The 22,369-nt window shown below is 43.1% G+C and overlaps 8 non-coding genes across 8 annotated transcripts; 2 read left to right on the plus strand and 6 right to left on the minus strand.

Annotated features, from left to right (window-relative positions):
• The first annotated feature begins 1,104 nt into the window (after positions 1–1,104).
• On the plus strand, positions 1,105–1,176 carry TRNAM-CAU. The gene has a single exon. It is a non-coding gene; the product is annotated as a tRNA-Met (tRNA).
• A 1,304-nt stretch (positions 1,177–2,480) lies between these two features.
• On the plus strand, positions 2,481–2,586 carry LOC124693826. Its single transcript, XR_007000280.1, has one exon. It is a non-coding gene; the product is annotated as a small nucleolar RNA Z118/Z121/Z120 (small nucleolar RNA).
• Positions 2,587–2,918: 332 nt separating this feature from the next.
• Positions 2,919–3,026, minus strand: LOC124693791. The gene has a single exon (XR_007000251.1). It is a non-coding gene; the product is annotated as a small nucleolar RNA Z118/Z121/Z120 (small nucleolar RNA).
• A 149-nt stretch (positions 3,027–3,175) lies between these two features.
• LOC124693872 lies at positions 3,176–3,268 on the minus strand. The gene has a single exon (XR_007000318.1). It is a non-coding gene; the product is annotated as a small nucleolar RNA snR60/Z15/Z230/Z193/J17 (small nucleolar RNA).
• A 64-nt stretch (positions 3,269–3,332) lies between these two features.
• LOC124693793 lies at positions 3,333–3,441 on the minus strand. The gene has a single exon (XR_007000252.1). It is a non-coding gene; the product is annotated as a small nucleolar RNA Z118/Z121/Z120 (small nucleolar RNA).
• A 5,584-nt stretch (positions 3,442–9,025) lies between these two features.
• LOC124693787 lies at positions 9,026–9,131 on the minus strand. The gene has a single exon (XR_007000247.1). It is a non-coding gene; the product is annotated as a small nucleolar RNA Z118/Z121/Z120 (small nucleolar RNA).
• A 133-nt stretch (positions 9,132–9,264) lies between these two features.
• On the minus strand, positions 9,265–9,372 carry LOC124693768. The gene has a single exon (XR_007000230.1). It is a non-coding gene; the product is annotated as a small nucleolar RNA Z118/Z121/Z120 (small nucleolar RNA).
• Positions 9,373–9,538: 166 nt separating this feature from the next.
• On the minus strand, positions 9,539–9,646 carry LOC124693744. The gene has a single exon (XR_007000202.1). It is a non-coding gene; the product is annotated as a small nucleolar RNA Z118/Z121/Z120 (small nucleolar RNA).
• Between the last annotated feature and the right edge of the window lie 12,723 nt (positions 9,647–22,369).

The following is a 22,369-nucleotide window of genomic DNA, read 5'->3' on the forward strand; positions in this document are numbered from 1 at the left end:
AAGCAAATGGCCACAAGTACAACTATGGCTACTTCCTCACCGACGGCATATATCCAAGGTGGCAAACATTTGTGAAGCCGATTATTCAACCAAAAGGTAAGAAGCAAACTCAATTCCACAATGCACAAGCGGCGGCTAGGAAAGATGTAGAGAGAGCATTTGGGATTTTGCAAGCCCAATTTGTCATTGTTAGAGGACCGGCTAGATTTTGGGACCAAGAATGCCTTTGGTATATCATGACCGCGTGTGTCATCATGCATAACATGATTATAGAGGATGATCGCGGAAAAGATGTGGATCATACCCACTACGACTTGATGGGGGTTCCCGTGCAAGTGAGGAGGCCCGCACATAGGATTGCCCGGTTCATTGCCTCATACCATGCCATTCGGTGCAACGACACATATGATGAGCTTCAAAAAGATCTTATGGAAGAATGGTGGAATTGGAATGGACAACAATAGTTGCATACCTGTTGTATTTGTTTGAAAACTATGTGTTGTATTGTCTCAAAACTATGTTTTATTGTTGTATGTTGGACGTGTTGTATTTGATGTGAAGTATTGTTGTGAACAATGTATTGTATTTGGATGGTACATTTTATTTGTGAATTTTTATATAATTATTTGATTTTGTTGGATGCATAGTTGTGTGTGTTTGTTGTTTGCGCCGCGCCCGCGTGCTGCAAAATGGCGCGTCCGGCGGAGGTGCTGTTTTACTGCGCCAACGCGCGCTGCAAAATGACGCACCCGGCGGGGGAAAAATCGCTCCGACGCGCGGCAACGGTTTACAGCGCGACGGCAGCGTCATATACCGCGCCAACTTATAGCGCGAATGTTGAAGATGCTCTTAGTTTTAATCAGGCAGGCAACAATGGCTTTTGGTGCACGAGTTGCAGCGCGCGGGTTCTCTTTTTCTCTTTCTCCCTGTATGCTTTCCCAGTTTCCCGTGACATGGCTGTCATCCTTAACTTGTTGGGCGACCAAGCAACTGACGAGTCTTCAGCTCGTGACTAGGTCTTCGTATCGTACGGCGGGTGACCCGCGATGGTGACCTGGGGTGGTATTGCAATATAATAGTTTTTGCCTAACATTTTACAGCAAGATCAGAGTGGCGCAGCGGAAGCGTGGTGGGCCCATAACCCACAGGTCCCAGGATCGAAACCTGGCTCTGATAAATTTTTATTTTCCTTTTTTTGCCTTTTATTTGGTTAGTTTCCTCGAAATTATGTAGCGCCGGCAATTCTGATGTGGCTTTTAAACCTCAAGCAATCCCTCTCGCTCCATATCTCCCACGCAGCAACCATTGCAAGATAGAAGTTCTCCGTCCCTGCCCGAAGAGGCTGTGGGTGGGATCTTGGAACAAACTCTGTTCTGGACCGATGAGGATTAACTTCCGTCCTACTCTGCAAACTCAACAAACTATTTTTGAATTCTTGCGAGAGCGACTCGAGCAGACAGACATGTTTGCCCCGATCGATTTCACAGAAGGAAGAATGAAGAATTTGCGGTTTAGTTCTCTGAAAGTAAAACTGATGCCACATCAGTGATGTGGTAGGATCATTCTGAGGTGGTGGACAAGGATGTTGGCATCAGCTGACGAATTAACAGGATCAGTGACAGCGTTGCAGATGTTAAAGTGATGGCTACCAAGCTGGTGCAAGACCTGGAGCTGGCGCTGAAGTAGATCTGTGATCCATCTGAGGTTTTTTTTTTATTATACGTTCATGCAGGAAAATGATGACTGATGAGGATGCACAAACGGAAATATCACACGGGTATTGCACAAACTGAAAATTCCTCTTGTTACAGTTAAAGTGTCGATATACATCCACTGTTACAGACGACATGGATGAAAATTAGTCAGAAGATCAATGTTCAGTAAGCACCCCAGTCAAGTCAATTAGGCTGTCGTGTATTTCAGATGGTCATGACCCTGCACAGTTATAGAAGACTTATTCCATATGTGCAGCAACAGGAAGCAGCCCAGGTAGACAGAAATGTCAATTACATTGGCCATCCTTCAGATGGTGATGGCCCTCTCGACTATGTCAGGGGTGAGCATGCGCAAACCAAGAGCCTGTGCCTTTGTTGTAGATGTCCCAGGAATTAGGCGATTTGTCCGTCGAACCTAGTCCAACCGTAACATAAAGCTTGTCGTTCAGAGCCGCCGATAGTAAACAGCACCTGAAATCAAAGAAACAGTGCACGTGAGCTGTATACTAGGATCCAAAAAAATTAAAAAGTATTTGATGAAATACGGAAGGTGATGAACTCTGTCAGTGGAGTTTCTAGCTGTAGGCATGGGGGCTGCTCTGCTCCAGGAATTTGAACAAGTGTCGTAACAGTACCCTTCACCATTAGCATCCTTTAGCCAACTGCAGCCACCCAAAGGAAAAATAACCTCCAGCCTAAGTCAAAGAGTATGAAAATGTTCATGAATGAGTAAGCAGTCCTGATTTCATTTACTTCTTTTCTGCTTGTTTGTTGTGATGAAATCATACGGACGGTATCCGAGGGAGTTGGCTTTTGAAAGCCCTTTCGTTGATTATATATCCAAAACTGATCAAATATTCTTGAGCTATAAAACGCTCACGACGGAGCTTCTCCAAGCTGGTGGCCAACTTCTCGCATACGCCGGCGGAGTCGCAATTCCACTGTTGGCTACCTTAATTTGCTCCCGGGGTGTTCTTCCTCGGGCTGACCGCGTCCGGTGGGATCGCTGCTCTGGGCGGCACCACCTACGCAGGTGGAAGCCAAAAACTGTCCAATGTGAAGAGATATTAAGAAAAAAATTCTTGCGCTAGGGGAGGAGGGGGGGTGCCCCCCCCCCTCCCCGAACTACTTGTTCTGTCAAGTTGGAGAGCATATAAACATAACAAATACTAAATTGTATTAGTAGATCCAATTGTTTACGCCTGCTTACTCAGAATATTAGACCAGTTTAGGATGTGTAATCAAGAAAGGAGCACTCTCTCAGGAGCGGCCTTTCCCAGATACCGTCCTTGAGATTCATCAGATCAAACGAGCACTGAAAAGTAAAATCCCGGAACTCTACGAGGGCCCTTTTTGTTAACCCCGAAAATAATAATTCTTAACGAAGTGACATAGTGTGTAGCGAAAAAAAAAATCAAAGGGAAGACAAAATTATTTGAGTCCCAGAAAAGATTTTTGGTGATGGCCATCAGATAGGAGCAAAAGAAAATTTTCTTCGAGTAATCACGGTTAGATCATCGGAACTATGCATTTGTGATCATCATTCGGTCTAGACAAATGGATTGCTCCAGAGAAAAACGACCTAGTGAAGGTAACGAGTCAATTACAAATTATAATTGTTTGTTCAGAAAATATGATCAGTTCAGGATGCATAATCAATGAAGGAGCATCTTTTCAAGAGCTACCTTACTCAGATATCGTCCTTGTAGATTCATCGCAGCAAGTAGGGTAGTTGCACTCATAAGTTCAAGAAAGCTAACATGACAAAAAAAAGATAGAAGTCTGCTCTAAAGCATGAAGAGCTTGTGATTTTATTTTCATTTTGAAAAAAGCATGTGTTTTGCTCAGACTATATTAGTTAACAGTATAACATACCTAGCTAGAGCCTCCACAGCGCTTAGGCGCCCTCGGCCGTCCGATCAGGCCATCTAATGGTCTAGACGTGCTATGTATTACCGAAGTAGCATTAGCGAAGCGTTACCTCGATCAGTAGCGTTAAAAGAGGCCCGTTTGCATTACAGGGCTGCTATTCCCCAAATCGACTTAGGCAGCACAGTATTTCTTGGGCCCCAAAAGGCTAAAACGGGCCTAGGATTTGGCCTTGATCCAGCTTTTCCTCCTTCACCTCCTGCCGTTCGGTGCGACCTCAAACCGCCGGCGCCGCCGCATTGACGGGGATAAAGCTTGACTGTCCTCCTCCTGTAACCATCTCATGGTGTAAGACGTGCGCCGCCGCCGCCCTTCCATTCTCCTCCCTTTCGGTATCTCGGCTGCCCGCCTCCTCTTCCCTATTTATAAGACTCCTTTTCCTAATCCATGTTGTTCTTTTTTATTTCCCCAAAGATCATGCCGGTGGCGGCCGCGGCGACAGGAGGAGAAAGATCCGTCTCTAAGAGTTCTTCAATTCCTCATCAGCGCTTCGCCTTGCGGCCGCTAAACAATCAAACACTTATTCTTCCAGTGCCAGTTCGCGAGATCTATATGGTCAGTCATCCAAGTAGCGTCTACCTTGTATCCTCCGACTAGTGTTGCCAATGTCTTTGGCAATTGGCTTCATGGTATCGATTCAAGGTTTAAGTTGCTTCTTAGGGTGGGGGCGCTAGCAGTTATCTGGGCGCTATGGCTATGTAGAAATGACAAGATTTTTAATGATATAAATTGCTCTTTGTTGCAGGTCATCTACAGATGTACAGGTATTCTCCGTTCGTGGTTACCTCTTCAGCGAGTGGAGAACCGAGACCTGTTTACGGAGGTCCGTACACGATTGGAGGCTACGGCGATGGATACTTTTTCCCAACATGGGTGGCAAGCATAGTCTACGGATAGATGCCCCACCTACTCCTTAGGCGTTATATGATTCATCGTCCGATATGTATCTCGCATAGTTTTATTTTTTATCTTTTTGAACTTGAGACAACAAAACGGCTGTGTGCATCCTGGTTATGCAGAGGCTGGATGTAATTGCTTTCAAAAAGTAATAAAGGCATCCTTTATCGAAAAAAATGTATCCGATCTGTCCGCACCCGCTCCTCCCATAGAGATAGAGACGAGCCACATGGTTCTACGTACGCTAATTACAATAATTTTTCTTAATATTGACTAAAATATGCCTTGTGAGTTGTTACATACAATCTTATTCTTAAAAGTTTTTTTATTTCTAATTCTCAGGCTCAACAGCTTGCTGGTTAACTCTATGATATTTGAGAACATGTTTGATCAGATCACCTTTAATAGATCAACATCTGCAGATGAAGTCAGTGGGCTGGAGCACTTGTCCTTCATTTAATTGACCAGGTGAGATTTCGTTGCGAGTTAGTACTTGGTAGGATTGTTGTAGTATAATTTTTATCGGCTCCAGCTCAGTTCTAGATCTTGCAATTCATACAAACCCCTCAGTTGCCGCTGGTCCTCAATTTAGAGGTATATCTAAGTTAATGATTCTGGGTATGTGCTTTATAGGATACGATTTTGTTGTGTGTTAGTATTTGGTAGGATTGTTGCATGGTATAATTTTTATCTGCTCCAGCTCAATTCTTGGTCTTGCAATTCATACTGCTGGTCCCCTATTTAGAGGTCTAAGGTAATGATTCTGGGTATGTGCTTTATAGGATACAAAAATCTAGGTACTATGTTGCCCATGTTGTTCGTGCCTGATGAATGGTGGGATTTAACTAACATGGCCTTGGCATCAGATTATAATTATAAATATATATGTTATTAGCTGTAACAAAATTACAAAAGTGCAGTGTATTCAGAGACAAACTGTATTGAGGTATGGCTTACCCTACAGTGTGTACCATTTCTTTGTTAGCTCTATGTTTATAGTCATGTATGTTTGTCTGATCTCTAAACTGTTTCATGTGACTTTGTAATAATGACATATCAAGTGTGCTTTGACAGATAAATTATAGAGACAGTAACATCTAAATTCTTCAGAATGTAGTTTTATATTGGTTCATATCTGATCATACCATTTTTATCTTTTACATAAGAAAGCTTTGCCTTCTCCAACCACTTCAATAGTAAAAGGTCCCTTTTCTAGGATTTCTCAATGGTCAAGTAAGTTGTTACCACTATGAGTGCCATGATCCTCTCTCCCGACAGGTGGCGTGAAGGCTTCCTGAACACCCACTCCTTCTCCAACCTCTAGGTGATAGCGTTGTCTGTGGATGCCTCGGCTGATGGCTACGGCGACATCTGGGAAGAGTTTGGTGTGCTTGAGCTACTGTACCATGTGATTGCGCTGCATCCGTCGTGCCGGCCGAAAGAGATTCAGAAGAACCACCTCAAGGATGGATGTGCAGTTTACAGCCAATATTGGATAGAGGTGAGTGCCTCATTGCAGATATTGTTCAGCACTTTGTAGATACCAATATGGAATTGGATTCCACCTATATATATGTGGATGTTACCAAATCGATTCAGCATGTCCACATAAGTGGTTTACTTCCCAGAAAAATTCTTGCCCAGCCATAGAAGTTTCTGATTAAAACTGCATTTCTACTTTCTGATTTCCATGTTGGAATATTGTGTTCCCCTTCTTTTTGGCAGAAGCCTTGTATGACTGATTATTGGTGATGCTTTGACATGATATTGTTTCTCATTTTTTGACATTCTTCTACATAGTAAATCGTCGTGTGTTTGTTCTTACCAATGTGACTCTAAAACCATTGCCCCAACTCATCTATTACTTGCAGAGTCAGCTTTTCCGCTGCTCACAGAGGGGCTATGCATGAAGGGAAAAAAGTTGCTTCAAGCCAACATTCGCCTTTCTACTGTATAAATAGAGGGATGGGTTTGCACTGGTGCCTTTCTATATCCAAATTAGTTTATGACCAAAAGAAGGTAAACGTAATAAGATGTAGATTTTGAGCTCACCCCAGCATTGCATACAGTAGTGTTTGCATTTAGAAGGCCCAACATAAACTTTTGAATCCCTTATTTCTTGGGGCTTTCTAACTGAAAATTTGTTATATGCAATATACTGTTACCGCTTCCTATCAGATAAGGGAAAGAGGATGTTCAATTTTTATTTTGTTTATGCAATCTTTTATTGTACCATCACATAACCGGTCTAGGTTGCTCAATAAAAGACCTTCACACTGCCTTGTGCCCGTCTCCATTATTCTTATAATCACAATGCAAATATTTGAATGCATATTCTTCATTTGTTTCCAGATTCATCAGCCCTATAACAATGGGTCAGCCCATCTGACGTGAATTGACAATGTGAACTGGTTCAAGCAATGTTTTGGCAATATGGGTCTTAATTTATGCATCTACCTTCTTCCTGCACTCGTTAATTGATGAAAACTCTATATGAACCTAATTTATCTTTTGTATGTATCAGGTTTTGCGGTATTTTTTTGGACCATGATTTGGAGAGGTAAAACTTAACCAGCTGAGTTGTTCTTTATGTCAAGTGAGATTAGCTTGATTTTGCCACTTTAGAGTCCTATGAAGCTAACTGAAATTTTATCTGCTCACTGTCTTTACATTTCAAGGTAGAGACGTCGGGTTAAAAGCATTCACCTTCCAAATTAGAGAAATAGATATACAAATAAGGAACAAGTCAACAACGACCATGAAGAAATTTTACTGTCCTTCATTGGTTTGCTTCTTTTATTGATCAATTATTGGTAGGAACATGAAATTGTTTGTTGCTGCCCTTATCTGTCGTGACGAAATAGTTATTTAAATTTCCAATATCATTGACAGAAAATATGCAAGCAAAATAGCGTAAGCAGTTGAACCATATCGTGTAAACTGAAAAGCACATTTACGAACAAATGGTACAAAAGTACGAATTAATTACTAGAGATAACATGGGATAGCTTAGTCTGTTTAGAGGAGAAGGTTTTAAGCAACTGCTGATTTCAAAGTTACTATTTGACAAAACAGCTGTACTGAAGGGGAACGTTTAAAACAGATGGAAGCGCCAGCAAGTGGGTGATTGTTTATTAGTAGAGATATAGTTTCTGTAAAAATGAACACCTAGAATGGTGAATAAGAAAAAAATTAAGGGAATAGGTCTCACCTTATTACATACCAGTAAGAACCAATTTGCTGGTAAACACATTGCAGATCTCTTCATTAATTTAAGCTGTTAGCACAAAATTTTGACCAATTAGTTATATTGTTGCTGATTTGTCATGTACTTTCATCAGCCAAACATGTGATGTGATTCAGTGACATAGGGAGGCTCAATTTGTTATTCTATTAACTCTTTTAGATAGGTTTCTGTGAATGTACTGAAAAGAGGTGCATATAAAATAGAAAAGGTATGTTTGCGTGCCTACATTGTACTTTTATGGTGTATCAAAAAAATTATGGTTGAAGTTCACCGTTGTCTGACCAGGTGTGACAAATGTGTTTTCATTGTGCACATATGTTAAGCTGTGGCTGGTTTTGTTATACCAGCTACTTCCTTTTCTCAACAGAGTTACTTTCATATATTATTTTAATCTGAATTGTCCACTGTACCTTCCAACAGACTAACAACTATATGGACCGGTATAGAAGACCTAAGTTGAATGAGCTTCCTTGCCTCTCTTGTTTCCTTTGCCATATGAAGAGGCGTTGAGCTGTGTGTAGTGTCTGGACTGGAACACTAGCATCTGTGAGATCGTCAATAGATGAAAAATTACTTCCATTTGATAGGGGATGTATTTTAAGTTGCCTTGCATCTTTGTGTACTGCAAAAGGAGCTCGAGTTGAACGCCTTACAAAAAGGCCTTTAGGCAAATTGGGAAACTGAAGACTCAAATTAGCTTGCCAACTAAAAAGCGCAGCGTGGGTGGAACGTCTACAAGTATGCTAGCAGGTCTAGAGCAAATTAGAACAATGCAATGATAACTTTTCAGACCGAAGTACTCTTTGCTTTCGTTATTCCTGCCATCATATAATTTTATAAAGTTTGGGGGTGTATTTTCAAATTCAATATGTAATTCTATGTTTGACAAGGATATCAATTTGTTGTTGTGCCTTCAATTCTGGATGGTGTGGGCTCCTGAAATCCAGATATTTTCAACTAATCATATTTTTATAAAAAAAAAATCTATCTTCCTACCATTGAAATGTTCTCAAGACTGACGGGCGCAGCAACGCGCGCCTGTATGGTCTAGAGATCAGTTAAGGATAATCAATGAGGATGGACTTTTTCGAGAGCTTCCTTACTCTGTCCTTGTAATTCATCACAGCAACAGGCGGCTGCACTCACTATTTCAATAGAAATAACATGGCAAAAAAAGATAGTAGTGTGCTCTAAAAGCACCAAACCCATGAATTGCTTTTCATTTCAGAATTACACATGTTTGCTCAGAATATATGATCAGTTTAGGATGTGTATCAAGGAAGGAGGCCTCTTTAAGAGCCACCATATGTAGATACTGTCCTTGTAATTCATCACAGCAAACAAACACACGGATAAGGGTAAATTAAGTAATCATAAACAAAACACTAGTGTGAAGCAACCCACTGAAGAAAAACGATAGTAGTCTACTCTAAAAGCACAAAACTGGTGAATTTCTTTTCATTTCAGAATTTCACATGTTTGCTCGGAACATTTGATCAGTTTAGGATGCGTAATCAAGGAAGGCGGCCTTTCACAAGAGCCACCTTACTCAGATACCGTCCTTGTGATTCATCACAACAAACAGTCAAGAAAACAAGGGTAAAGTGAATAACCAATGAACTAAGCAAGGTATACGGCAAACATTCAGACCAAGAAAACAAAACACCATTGTGAAGCAACCCACTGAAGGAAAACTTTTAAACATAAAGTAAGAACAACTTGCCAATTTCTGTCAAATTAATATATCACATGTTTGCTCAGAATTTATGATCGGTTTAGGATGTATAATCAATGAAGAAGGCCCTTTTCAAGAGAAATCTTACTCAGATACCGTCCTTGTGATTCATCACAGCAAACAAAGAAAAATAACAGCCATACTTAGATGTGTTGAACACTAATAACTTCCAAGTGACCAATGAAAACAGTTTCTTATATGGTTTACACATCATCCCAAAAAACGAGTGATTCCAAGAAAGTGTGTTGGCTAAGGTACTATTCACAGATTGGTATAATCACGCAAGGGTTAGAGCCATCGCTGATATACAGTCCCTGGGTGATGATCGGTGCATACTGTAAACATCCATCGCTAAGCTCAGCGGCGAGATCTACTAAACATCAAAGCAACAACTGGAGGCTACAGAAAGGTAGCTATGCTGTACGAATCACATCCACGTTCACGAGATTTTCACGTACTACTTCTTCGGAGCAGACGAACGATTGAAGCTAAGCAAAGCACACTACATTGCCTGACACCTCACATGCCTAAATCCGCACCCACCGCCGGGCGAATCCGTCTAACCAAGCTAGGAGAACACATTCTAATCGGATCAACGAGGCCACAACCATGAGCGCGCAATACGACACCATTGGAGGGGAAATCAATCGCACCTTGTGAAGGTGCATTTCCATCGGATCTGAAGTGGTTCTATCTGGGGAGTGAGAAGAAGCAGGGGCGGGGATCGGCCGCAGGGAGGGCCGAGGGGGCTGTGGCGTCGGGTTTGGGTTTGGCCATGGAGGTGAGATGCGGCGGCGGCTTTAAAACCCCAATGAATCCCTCTGGGCTCTGGCTCGCTCCATATATATGCCACGTAACACACACTCTGTCTACGTAAACTGTTCTCAATGATGAACCTTCGGAGTGGGCTATACATACTAGTAGCACGTGCTTTTGCACGTTGCGACATATATCATTTTAAAATATTTATTTATATTTTGCTTAATTTATGCTAGATGTTGATACTTTTTTCTGCCAAACTTAGTCACAAAAGTAAACTTTGTTTTTTTTGGAAACTATATAATATTCCCTATAACAAGAAATGGAAGGTGCAATAAACTGATATCAGTACAATTTTTTTAATATATATATATAAAAGAAATATAATCTATTACGAATAGAAACAACTTGTGATGAAGATGTCAAAAATATGTGAAGGGTCCATCTTACGGAGGGTGGTCCGCGCATTTGCATGGCTAGACTTTCAACATTATAGTTTGCTGTCATAATTTTTAAATTTATACAAACATAACCCGGTATCTATGCATAAATTAATAATTTAGTTTTTTATTATATGTATCCCACACACTAGCAGCGGTAGATTTTATGGGAACGTTATTTTTTGTGTGTATTTGTCAGGTTGCAGAGTACAATCCGGCCATCCAAATTCAAATCCATATGAATTTAGATTTCAGTTCTTATTATTAAAAAATCATTGTAGGAGTTTCCTCTCCTATATTCCTTTTTTAACATATAGACTTTTCATTGAGCTCAACTACATTTTACAGAGGTAAACGTGCATAAAGCATCACTGAAGTCCAAGATTAATTACATATATATCTGAAAGAGCAAGTTGCATTTTCCTGTGTGCTAGAAATGCATCTGGTAGAGAAAGTCATGTCCAGAATCCTAGTAGTGTAAGTTTTGCTTGGAAGTGAGCTTCGAAGTTCATACACCTGGGAACGTGAAAGATTTTCCGTCCTTGCAAGGAAGGGCCAGTGAAGAGAGTAGCAAGTTCTGGCCTAATCTGCCAATGACCTGGTCTTCAATTATGTTACGAATCGCTACTGCCTGAAGAAGGTAACATGTTGGAACTGAAGGTGGTATGCCAAATTGGCGGCGAGAAGCAGCCCAAACGTCTCTTCCTGTGCGCTGAAGTGGCTGGGGGGAAACCGCTAAGATGAGGAGTCAAGTACAGCGGTGAGTTCCTTCAAGCTGGATGAAGATTCCAAGTCCTTCACATGACAAAGAGCTTTTTCGATAAGGAGCGCTTTATTACTCAAAATATTTTTAAGCATTACACCCAGCCTCTGCATAATTAGGATGCACACAGCCGTTTAGTAGTTAAGTATCAAACAAGGAGATAAAAAGAAGGATGTAAAAAGCCAACTACTGTAAAGCTCCATTGGCTTCAATCCTCCGACTATGCAGCCACCCATGTTGAGAAATAAACTCCCTGGTCGTGTTCTCCAACCGTGTAGACACCTCCGTAAAGAGGTCTCGATCTTCCAAACGCTGAAGCGGCGACCATGAACGGAGCAAAGCTGTACACCGGTAAATAGCCTGCATGATAGAGGAAGTTTTTGTCATTAAAAACCTTGTCATTTCTACATAGCCAAAGCGACCATGCTACCGCAATCGCTCCCACTCTGATAATATTTTTGTACCTAGAATCAACCCCATTTAGCCAATTGCCATAGATGTTTGCAATGCTACGAGTGGATATAAGGTAGACCCTATCTGAATGATTGACCATATAGATCTAGCAACCCGACAACTGAAGAAAAGGTGTTTTATTGTCTCATTTTCGTGACAAAACACACATTTCGTACAACCATGCCAGTTGCGTTTTACAAGGTTATCTTTAGAAATAATCACACCTCGACGAAGATACCATGGAAAGACCTTTGTTTTAATAGGTATCTTCATCTTCCTGATGGATTTATTATTTAAAACCGGTTGTGTTGGGATACACAGAGCTTTGTACATGGAGCTAACCGAAAATACACCATTCTTGGTGAGACTCCAACGGAATTCATCCGTCCCCTGAACCAAGTGAATTGAATCCAACCGCTGAAGCAGTTCGTTCCAAGCGACTAGCCGGGGACCAATGAGATCACGTCTGAACGTCATAGAGGGAGGGGAAGATTCCAACACCTTCTGCAAGGTATCCCCTTTATGACGAACAATACTGTACAAAGTTGGATACTGTTCGCGAAGAGTGGTTGTTCCCAACCACTTATCCTCCCAGAACCATATCTTCGCCCCATTCTTAATGCGGAAAGAACCAAAAGGGAAAAAGTATTTCTTAGTTGCCATGACGCCAGCCCAAAAATTTGAATCACCTGGTTTTCAAAGAACCTGAGAGATCGCCTTTGAGCCAACATACTTTTTCCGCAGTTGTTGTTGCCACACACCATCCTTTGTTGACAACCTGGCCAGCCATTTACCAATCAAGGCCATGTTCTTAACTTCAAGATCATGGACACCAAGTCCACTTTGATGTTTTGGACGGCATACAACACTCCATTTAGTTAATCGGTACTTTTTCTTTTTACTATCCCCTTGCCAAAAGAATCTTGACCGGAAATAGTCCAATTTATGTAAGACTCCTTTCGGTAACTGGAAGAAAGAAATCATGTACAATACCATATTTGTAAGTACTGAGTTTATGAGAACTAATCTTCCACCCAGGGACAACAATTTTCCTTTCCAGCTAGTAAGACGTTTTTGAAGTATTTCTTCAACAATTTTCAATTCAACCATCGTAAGCCTCCGATAGTGAACTGGAATGCCTAGATAGCTGATTGGAAAACAACCAATCCCACATCCGAATAATTCAGCGTATAGGTTGGCATCATCTTTGGCATCACCGAAACAAAACAATTCACTTTTATGGAAATTAATCTTTAGACCTGACAACTGCTCGAATGCTGAAAGAATTAATTTCAGATTGCGTTCATTTTCCAAGTCATGATCCATAAATAGAATTGTATCATCGGCATACTGAAGGATGGATAAGCCCCCATCAACCAAATGGGGGACCACTCTTTCAATTTGGCCATCGATCTTCGCGTGCTCTATTATAATTGCAAGCATATCCGCCATAATGTTGAATAACATTGGAGGTAGGGGATCACCTTGCCTCAACCCTTTTCTGGTCTGGAAATATTTGACAGTGTCATCATTGACTTTAATGGCAACACTTCCACACAAAGAAGTTATTTATAAGAGCGCGCCAATCCTCAGAAAAACCTTTCATCCTGAGCGTTTGTTGAAGAAAAGAACATTTGACTTTATCATAGGCTTTTTCAAAGTCGATTTTGAGTATGACCCCATTCAACTTTTTGCGATGCATCTCATGGATTGTCTCATGCAAGGTCACCACCCCATCTAGGATGTATCTTCCTTGCATGAAAGCAGTCTGAGAAGGGCGCACCAATTGATCTGCCACTGAATTAAGTCGAATAGTACCAACTTTTGTGAATATTTTAAAACAAACGTTTAGTAGGCATATTGGTCTGTATTGCTGAATCCGTTCCGCATTAATAACTTTTGGTAAAATAATAATTTCACCAAAATTAATATGGATCAGATCTAGCTGCCCTTCGTGGAGTTCAGCAAACAGATCCAATAAGTCAGACTTCACAATATCCCAAAAGGTCTGGTAAAATTCAGCCGGAAAACCATCCGGTCCTGGCACCTTATTATGCTCCATATGAAAAATCGCTTTTCTTATTTCCTCCTCGGAATACGGGGAGGTTAGGATAGCGTTTTCTTGTGGAGACACTTGGGGGATATCATCAATCCTGGATTCATCCATGGATATATCCGATTCCTCCGGAGCGCCAAAAAGACATTTCTAATACGATGTAATATAGGACTTTAGCTGCTCTTGACCTTCGATCAGTCCCTCGTCTTGATTAAGAGAGTGAATAAGTTTCTTTCTATGTCGACCATTGGCGACACTATGAAAGTACCTCGTATTCGAATCTCCCTCTAGCAGAAACTGGGCTTAGACCTCTGGTAGCATTTGAGTTCCTCCTCACGAAGTAAACCGGCTAACTTAGCATTATATTGACTTTTAAGATCAATTTCCTGCTTAGTCAACAGTCATACCTCAGCGAGTGCCTCTAAGTCATCAATATTTGATGATAGGCCGAGTTTCTCTTGTTTGAGTAGGCCTGCCATTTGCCTAGCCCACCCTCCAAGGTATCTACGCATCGAGCGTAGCTTGTTATTCCACCATTGGATTGGGGTGTTCCCAGCAACCGGCTTGTCCCATATAAATTTAACCATGTCTGAGAAACCATCCCGATTAAGCCATCCAAGTTTAAATTTGAACGGATGTCTCCGTTGCGGTAATGGTGTCCTAGTAGATAATAAAATTGGAGCATGATCTGATAAAGCTTCAATCCGAGGGAGGACCCGTACTGAGACTAAGGGGAATTTCAATTCCCAATCTGGGTTCATCAATACTCGATCCAGTTTCTCGTATGTAGGCTCTGGGAGACTATTTTCCCAAGTGAACTGTCTCCCACCCATTGTTACCTCCCTCAAATCCAGACTGTCAATAACCGCGTTGAATAAGAAAGGCCAATGAGTGTCAAATCTACCCCTACTTTTCTCGTGGGGGTATCTTAGCAAGTTAAAATCCCCACCTATAATAATAGGGTGTGGATTGTCCTTTGCTAAATTAACCAATTCCTGAAGAAAAGCAGGCTTATCAACATCCTGGGCAGCCCCATAGACAGAAACCAAACTCCAAATGAAATTATCAGATTTATTCCGGATGTGAAGTTTAATATGAAAGTCACCTCCTGAATTATCCAAAATTTCCATAGTAGCAGTTCGGATCCCGACTAATGAACCATCAGAATGCCCCCGAGGTGGGCGGGAAACAGGGCTTTCATCCAGGCCTTTTGTCCCGGCCTAGTCTGGATCCGGGATAAATGGCCTGGCCACGTCGCCCTGAAACCAGCTGGAGGTCACAGAGCCTTTTGTCGCGACCTTTTGTCGCGGGTCGTACCACCACCCGCGACAAAAGGGGTGCTAGCAGGCCGTCCTACTAGCACCTTTTGTCGCGGGTGGTGGTACGACCCGCGACAAAAGGGTCCTAGCCTATATATACACAGCCAGTCCCCCCCACCTCCCTACATTTTTTTCCTTGGTGGTGAAAGGTGGAGGTTTATGCTAGCTCTTTTTTTGTTCATGTGCACAAGAGGTGTTTGATGAAATGTTTGTGAGGACGCCACTTGATTTTATTTGATAAGGTTTCTCCTCTTTTTGATCCTAAAAGGTTAGCAACTATTTTCTCGTATACATAGTCCGCACAATACTAATTTTAGCATGGTGATTGCATCTGATACATAATTGTACTTATGGTGCAGATGAGTCATCCATGGATGTATGGTAACAGATGCGATCCCGCTTTCAGAGAGGGCGTGAAATCTTTCCTGCTTGTGGCCGAGGCCAACAAGTCGAAGCAAGGTTTTATTTGTTGTCCATGTCTAAAATGTAAGGATGAGAAGGATTACTCTTGCTGAAGAGACATTCAGAGCCACCTGCTTCGGTACGGATTCATGTCCGGCTATAATTGGACCAAGCACGGAGAAGAAGGGGTTATGATGGAAGACGGCGATGATAGCACGGATATGTCCACGGTAATCAACAAAAAGACCATGAGAAGGGTTGTTGGAACCGGCGAAACCCCTTATGGTGGAATCAGGAACTCCACCCCTCCTTGGGTTAGAGTCACCTCCCTCACGGTGTATCCCCATGTTCTCATTGTTCTTCTTCTTCTTGGTCCTCCTCCTTCTCTTCCTCTTTGGCTTGATAGCCACTCCTCCTTCATTGCAAGAGCCCTCATTAGCTCCATCTTTAGCTTAAACGACTCCCTCCAAGTATTAGACTTGGATTTGGAGTCTATAATCTTGGCCTTCAAGCGATTGACTTCATCTTCATGCTCCGGGTGAGGGTGAGTGATATAGAACACTTGGACCTCCTTTGCCTTGTTCACCCGGAAATGCTCCATCAATGATTCTTCTTGGAGAGAGTTCATCTTCATGAGTATGCGCTTGTGACTCTCCAACTTGGTAATGTCACCTTCATGGTTGCAACATACACGGTCCTTGCTCAAAGTAAAGTACTCCTTCAAGGCTTCCTCTTGCATAGAGTTGATCTCCATGAGCTTGGCTTTGTTCCTCTTCAAAGAGGTAATTTCTTCCTCATGATCACAACAAGTAACCTTTTCTTTGCTAATGCAGAGGCACTTCATCAAGGACTCTTCTAGCATGCCATTCAAACTCAATAGCTTGGCCTTGGTATTCTCAAGAGCGGCAATTTTTCTTCATGATTGCAACACGAAGTCTTATCCTTGCACAAGCGGTAATATTCATCCAATGCTTCTTCTTGAAGAGCATTGACCTCCAAGAGCAAAGCATTGTGCCTCTTCAAAGAAGCAACTTGATCAACAAACTCGTCACAACATGAGTTCGGGCCTTCATCATCTTTCTTCTTGTGAGCTTCCTCTTGAGGATGATCACGTATCTCGGAGAGAAGCACATACTTACTCTCCAAGGATTTGAAATCCTTGGTGAGGGTTGCAACTTCCTTGAGAAGTAATTCATGGTCATCCTCAAGAAGAAGCTTCTTCTTCTTGAGCTCACTCACTAATCCAAGAGCATGATCTCGGTCCTTGGTGAGTTGGGAGATGATGGCGTTGTTGGAGTCTTCGAGATACATGCACAAGTTTTGCTCCTCCTCATGTGCTTGAGTGAAAGAGGAAATCTCATTTGCCGCCTCTCTCTCAACCCTCTCTTTCTCCTCTATAAGGTCTTGAGACGCACCAAGTTGATCCATGAGAGCCTCAACATGGGTCTTGGTATCCCCTTGCATGTTAGTGAGAAAAGCATCCAAACCCACAATCTCACGCTCCGAAGATACCTTTGCCATGAGGCAACGGGATTTATTGGTGACGAGGTTCTCATTAGGAGAGTCGAAGAGTGAGACAAAGGGAGTGGACATGGCGATGGCGGCCACTCCCTCTTCTTCCTGGTTTAAGCTCTTGTCTCCACGCTCCTCATCTTCATCGAAGGAGTACTCTTCACGGATGATGAAAGCTCTTGGCTTCTTGGTGAAGGAGACCTTGGCGTCACCGGGCTTGGGGGAGAACTTGGAGAATCCTTTGGAGAGGGACTTGAACTTGTCCTTGCGGACAAGCCTTCCACCATTATCTTCCCTTCTCTCATAGATACAATCCATAACAAAATGACTTTTGTCGCCGCAATTATAGCATGTTCTTCTCCTTTGCCCCTCCGTTGGGCTCTTGGAGAATCACGAGGCGAGTATTCCTTGGTCTTGAGCTTCGAGTCTTGTTTCCATCCCAAAAGCTCTTGGCGGCGAGGGCCATGTGTTCATGATAGTTGGTCTTGAGATCATCCGGACCCCACTCAATGGGATCCTCATCACTTTCACTAGCTTCATGCTCCTTCATCTTCAACGCTAGGTTGGGCTTGCGGGTGTTGTGAGCGCGAGTAACAAGATCCTCCGCATTCTTCTTGGAGATGTCCAAAGCGATGACTTCGCTAAGAACTTTATCGGATGTCATAGCGCGGAAGGAGGCGTTTTGGCGGATGGCCGTCAAATTCACTTCCTCATAAGGGAGGAGAGCGTTGTAGAACTTTCGCTTGATCCAATGGTCATCCACAAACGTTGCTCCAAGATCTTACATTTGTACGGCAAGAGCGATGAGGCGCCGATACATCTCTTCGCGCGATTCTCCCTCATTCATGAAGAAGTTGTCGGCCATGTTGTTCACTTTATCAAAACGAGAGCTTTGAATGCTCTCATTTCCGAGGAAGAGCTTGTCGAGTTTATCCAATGCTTCTTTGGCGGTCTTGAGCGAGCGGATATGAGCGCGGTCCTTGGGCGTGACGGCCATGTGAATCATGTTGATGGAGGTGGCGTTGAGTTGGTCATCCACCACTTCTCTTCTTGTCAAGTGCTTCGGGTCTCGTGGTGAATAACCCTCCTCGATGATGCGCCAAAGCTCGGTAGAAGCGCTACGCACATGAGAACGCAGTAAGAATTGCCAATTTTCAAAACTATTGGATTCAAGTAGCGGTGGTGAACCATGAGACAAGATATGTGGCAAAGGAATTGGAACATTTATGGTGTAATCACTTGGTGGCGGCACCGCATGATTACCCCCTAAACATTCCGCAACAGGTGGCTCATCCTTCCCTTTTGATGAAGTGTCGGTCTCCCCAAGCCCAACCTTTTGCGGGTCTTTTGTCGATTGAGCGACAAAGCCAATAAGAGGAAATGGATTAGCTTTTGGTGGGGGATCCTCGGCACTTGCCTTAGGATCTACGGTGGGGGTTGATTTTGGAGCAACCAACTCCATCATCATATCCTCCATTTGGCTAACGATGGATGACTCTAGTTTCTTGAGATCATTCAACGTAGCCGTTGTACTATCGCTGGTAGATGGTGGAGGTTGTTGCTCACCGGGAAGGGACCCATTCTCAACCACCTCTTGTTTGTCCATTTCTTAGGCGGTAAAGCCCGAGCAAGAAAGCCTCGCTCTGATACCAATTGAATGGATCGTAGCGAAAAAGAGTGGGGGTGAATGAGCACTACACAATTTTTATGTCTTTTTCAGTTTTTAAGCGATGCAGAAGTAAATGTGATAGCTTTAGTGGTAGAGGTGTTCCTAGTATGATCCTAGGCTAGTGCAACAAGCAAAAGAACCAAGCAAGATAATAAAGTTAGGGAGCGGGACAACCGGGGGGGGGGGGGCACGGAGACGAGGTTTGTTTCCCGCAGTTCCTCCCATAAGAGGGAGTACGTCTGCGTTGAGGAGGTGCTAGCCACGAAGGCTAGACGACCACACCACAAAGGAAGGCTTCACCTTATTCCTCGAGAAAGCTCCACAAAGGAGCTTCCCCTTCTCCACTAGTAGCCGGTCGAGGCGGCGGTTGCTTCACAAGGTTGGAGCGAGCTCCACAATACTGGAGGCTCCCAACACCCTATGGGGCTAGCACAACTCCAAGCTAGCCTCCATAGGAGCACATCCTCCAAGATCCCAAGTATTGGTGACTTCTCTCTTGGTATAACTATATGTCGGGGCCTCCTCCACCACTCCACAAAGTTTGAGCAAGATTGGTTGGGTAGGTGGGGAGATCCTCAAGGTTTGAGCTTAGCAACAATGGAGGAGAGAGAGAGAAGACATAAAATCGAGCTGGGGAAGAAGGGGCATTTTTATAGGTCCCTCCAAATCCAACCGTTATGTACAGATCCCGCACAACTGGTACTACCCCTTGGGCAAGCGGTAGTACCGCTCTGGGTTCGAAATCACTCCACAGATTCGCCACGTGGGCTCATAGCGGTAGTACCGCTGGCGGTACCGCTGGTGATACCGCTAGGGCCTCCATGAGCCCCGGACTCCATCCGGTACCTTAGCGGTACCGGAACGGTAGTGCCGTAACTCGACTTACGGTACCTAAGTGGTACCATGTCGGAACTACCGCTTTTGAGCGGTACTTCCGCTCATGGTACCGTAGAGGTACGTAACTCGCTTTGTGGGACAATACATTGTAAACTCCTAGAGCGGTACCTCAGGGCGGTACTAGTAGGGTAGCGGTACTACCGCTACTGGTACCGGTAGTACCGGTCATGCAGAATCTGCTGTTTTTCTGTTTCCGTCTCCAACCACGTTACCTCGCGACACACACACAAAACAAGAAAACCTAAAAGCTACGCTTCAGTGTTCCGATCATGACGTGTTTAGCGAGGGCACCGTGCACCTGCAAATCTATCGAAGACAATCTATGCACACAGTTAAATTTATTCAAGTGTTGTTATCAAACACACAAAATACGAGGTATAGACCTTGCTCTTTCAGATTCTGGGATGTAGCTTAATCTGTAGCATTAATTTTATCTTGGGCTGGGGGAAAGCTTGTATGGGAGATATATTGCCGCTTATGAACCAAAGCTTGTGGCGGTCTGTTCTGAGCTCGATTATCTAGTTCGGTTCCCTATAGTATAACCCGCGTTGCAGCAAAATCCTGACATGGTTTATGAACCTGAGAGGATTTTTGGAGCAGGTGCGCACTGGGCACCTTATGTACAGTACGCATGTGTATCTGCCATGTCTCTGTAATCTCCAGACAAAATGTAAAGAGAGAGGACTGAAGATAGGGAAGTGAACACAGATTGCATGCCGACTCACATGTCGTTTTCTCTCATCTTCTCTCTCTAACTGCTCTTCAAAAGTTTTATCTCTCTCTCTTCCTCTGAGCATGCACGGAAAGATTCTCTCTCTTTCACTCTCTATGCACCGCAAGTAAGCTAAATGGTGAGAGGAAGAAGACGAAATTGTTGGATGCACACATGCTAAGCACAAGACAAATAACACAAGTCAACCTGCTGCAAAGTTTGGTGTCTTCTTCTTGTGCATGTGATGGTGCATGGCTGCATACAATGCTTAATTGCTAAAAGTATGATTTTAAGCATGGCAGCATCTGGTGTATCTGTAAAACGTCTGCGTGTGGGAGAGGAATCTCGTATCTCCAGAAGCAATGGACGACGGGGATACGCGTGCGCAGAGCGCATGTGCTCCATCACACTTTTCTCGAACTTTCCAGCAAAAAAAAAGCTGGTCATTCCGTGCCTTGCATAGGCACCATAAAATGTATAGATATAGTGCAGCTAAAGGGTGACCAGCGGTAAGCATAGCTTGTGAGTCAAGTCTGGAATGGACCGATGACTAGAACAAAACACTTCAGACTTAATGTTCCAGGGGTGGCTGAACCAGGTTGCTTTAGAAAAAGAACATAGAAAAAATGGCTGCATTTCGTCCTCCATCACTCCGCACCTGGCACACTCCTCATTGATGTGAATGGAGAACTTACCTTCCCTTTTACTGGTGGGAAGTGCTCTTCTCAGTAGCCGCGAAAGTTTGAACTCTTAGCACCACGTTCTTGCATTTCCAGACCTGTAAAAGAAGGTTTTTGATCTGAATCGGCACTTCCTTTGGTCTTTAGTTGATTGGGAGCACCAAGTATGTCATGCAATTGCAGCAAGAACTTTTTTCCAAGCACACATCTGTAGGGGTTAGTTTCCAACAAAGTGCATCTTGTCCATCTGCTATAATAATAGGAGTTTGGATAATTTGATTAGCAGTTTGAGGAGTGAAGATGCTTTGGATAAGAGGGACATTCCGGGCTTTTTGGTTAGGTATTCATAGATCTTTAACAACAAGTGGGTAATTATAGGGGTGTTGTTAGCTAATAAGATTGTCGTATATGGTTTCCTAGCCCGAAAACCGAGAGTTACTCCAAATTGAAACAGTGCCATCAATGAGTTGATAAAAGCAGCATCGTACAAAAGAGGCCTCACCTTGAGTATAGTACATTCTATCCCATTGTTCTATCCCATTGTAAGTTAATATGTTCAGATTAATGAATTCAACTATGGTTTCTTTATGCTCTTAAATATTTTTCTTCAATTCTTTTTGTTTTTCAAGATCATTTAAATGATGTGGCTTAAACATATTTTTTAGATTTTTTTGCGGGTAATCTTCTGTAGATTTTTAACTTTTTTGTTTTTTTTGTTATTTTAGTGTCGCTTGCATCCAACAAAACTTTTTGTTGATTCCTTTAACTATTTTTCTACCATATTCCTTTTCTTAACAATTCACAATTCAGAATTTGAGTTTTAATTAGCTTGTAATTTGAGATATTTTTATGGTTGTTATGCTATTTTCCCCAAGCAGCATCCAGGGGTATATATGATGCCCCCCAACGGGGGCCTCAAAGAGTTTAGCACCTCTCAGCCATTGATTTTACCTTAGTTCAATCTGGGTCGTTCGTTTTTTACCACGTTGATATAAAAGGAGCGGAGGAAACCCTAAGCCCAAGCCCCCAATCCCTCGCGTCCTTGTGCCCCCAATCCCCTCGCCCGGTGGCGCCACTCCGCCTCCCTATCCGCCACCTGCGATTCCGCGGAAGAGCGCCGGCTGGCCTGCCCTCCCTGCTCCGGCTCCTCCTCCCTGCCTCCGGCTCCTCCTCTGCGTCGCCGG

Source organism: Lolium rigidum, chromosome 2, assembly GCF_022539505.1.
Source record: "Lolium rigidum isolate FL_2022 chromosome 2, APGP_CSIRO_Lrig_0.1, whole genome shotgun sequence".
NCBI classification, from domain to species: domain Eukaryota; kingdom Viridiplantae; phylum Streptophyta; class Magnoliopsida; order Poales; family Poaceae; genus Lolium; species Lolium rigidum.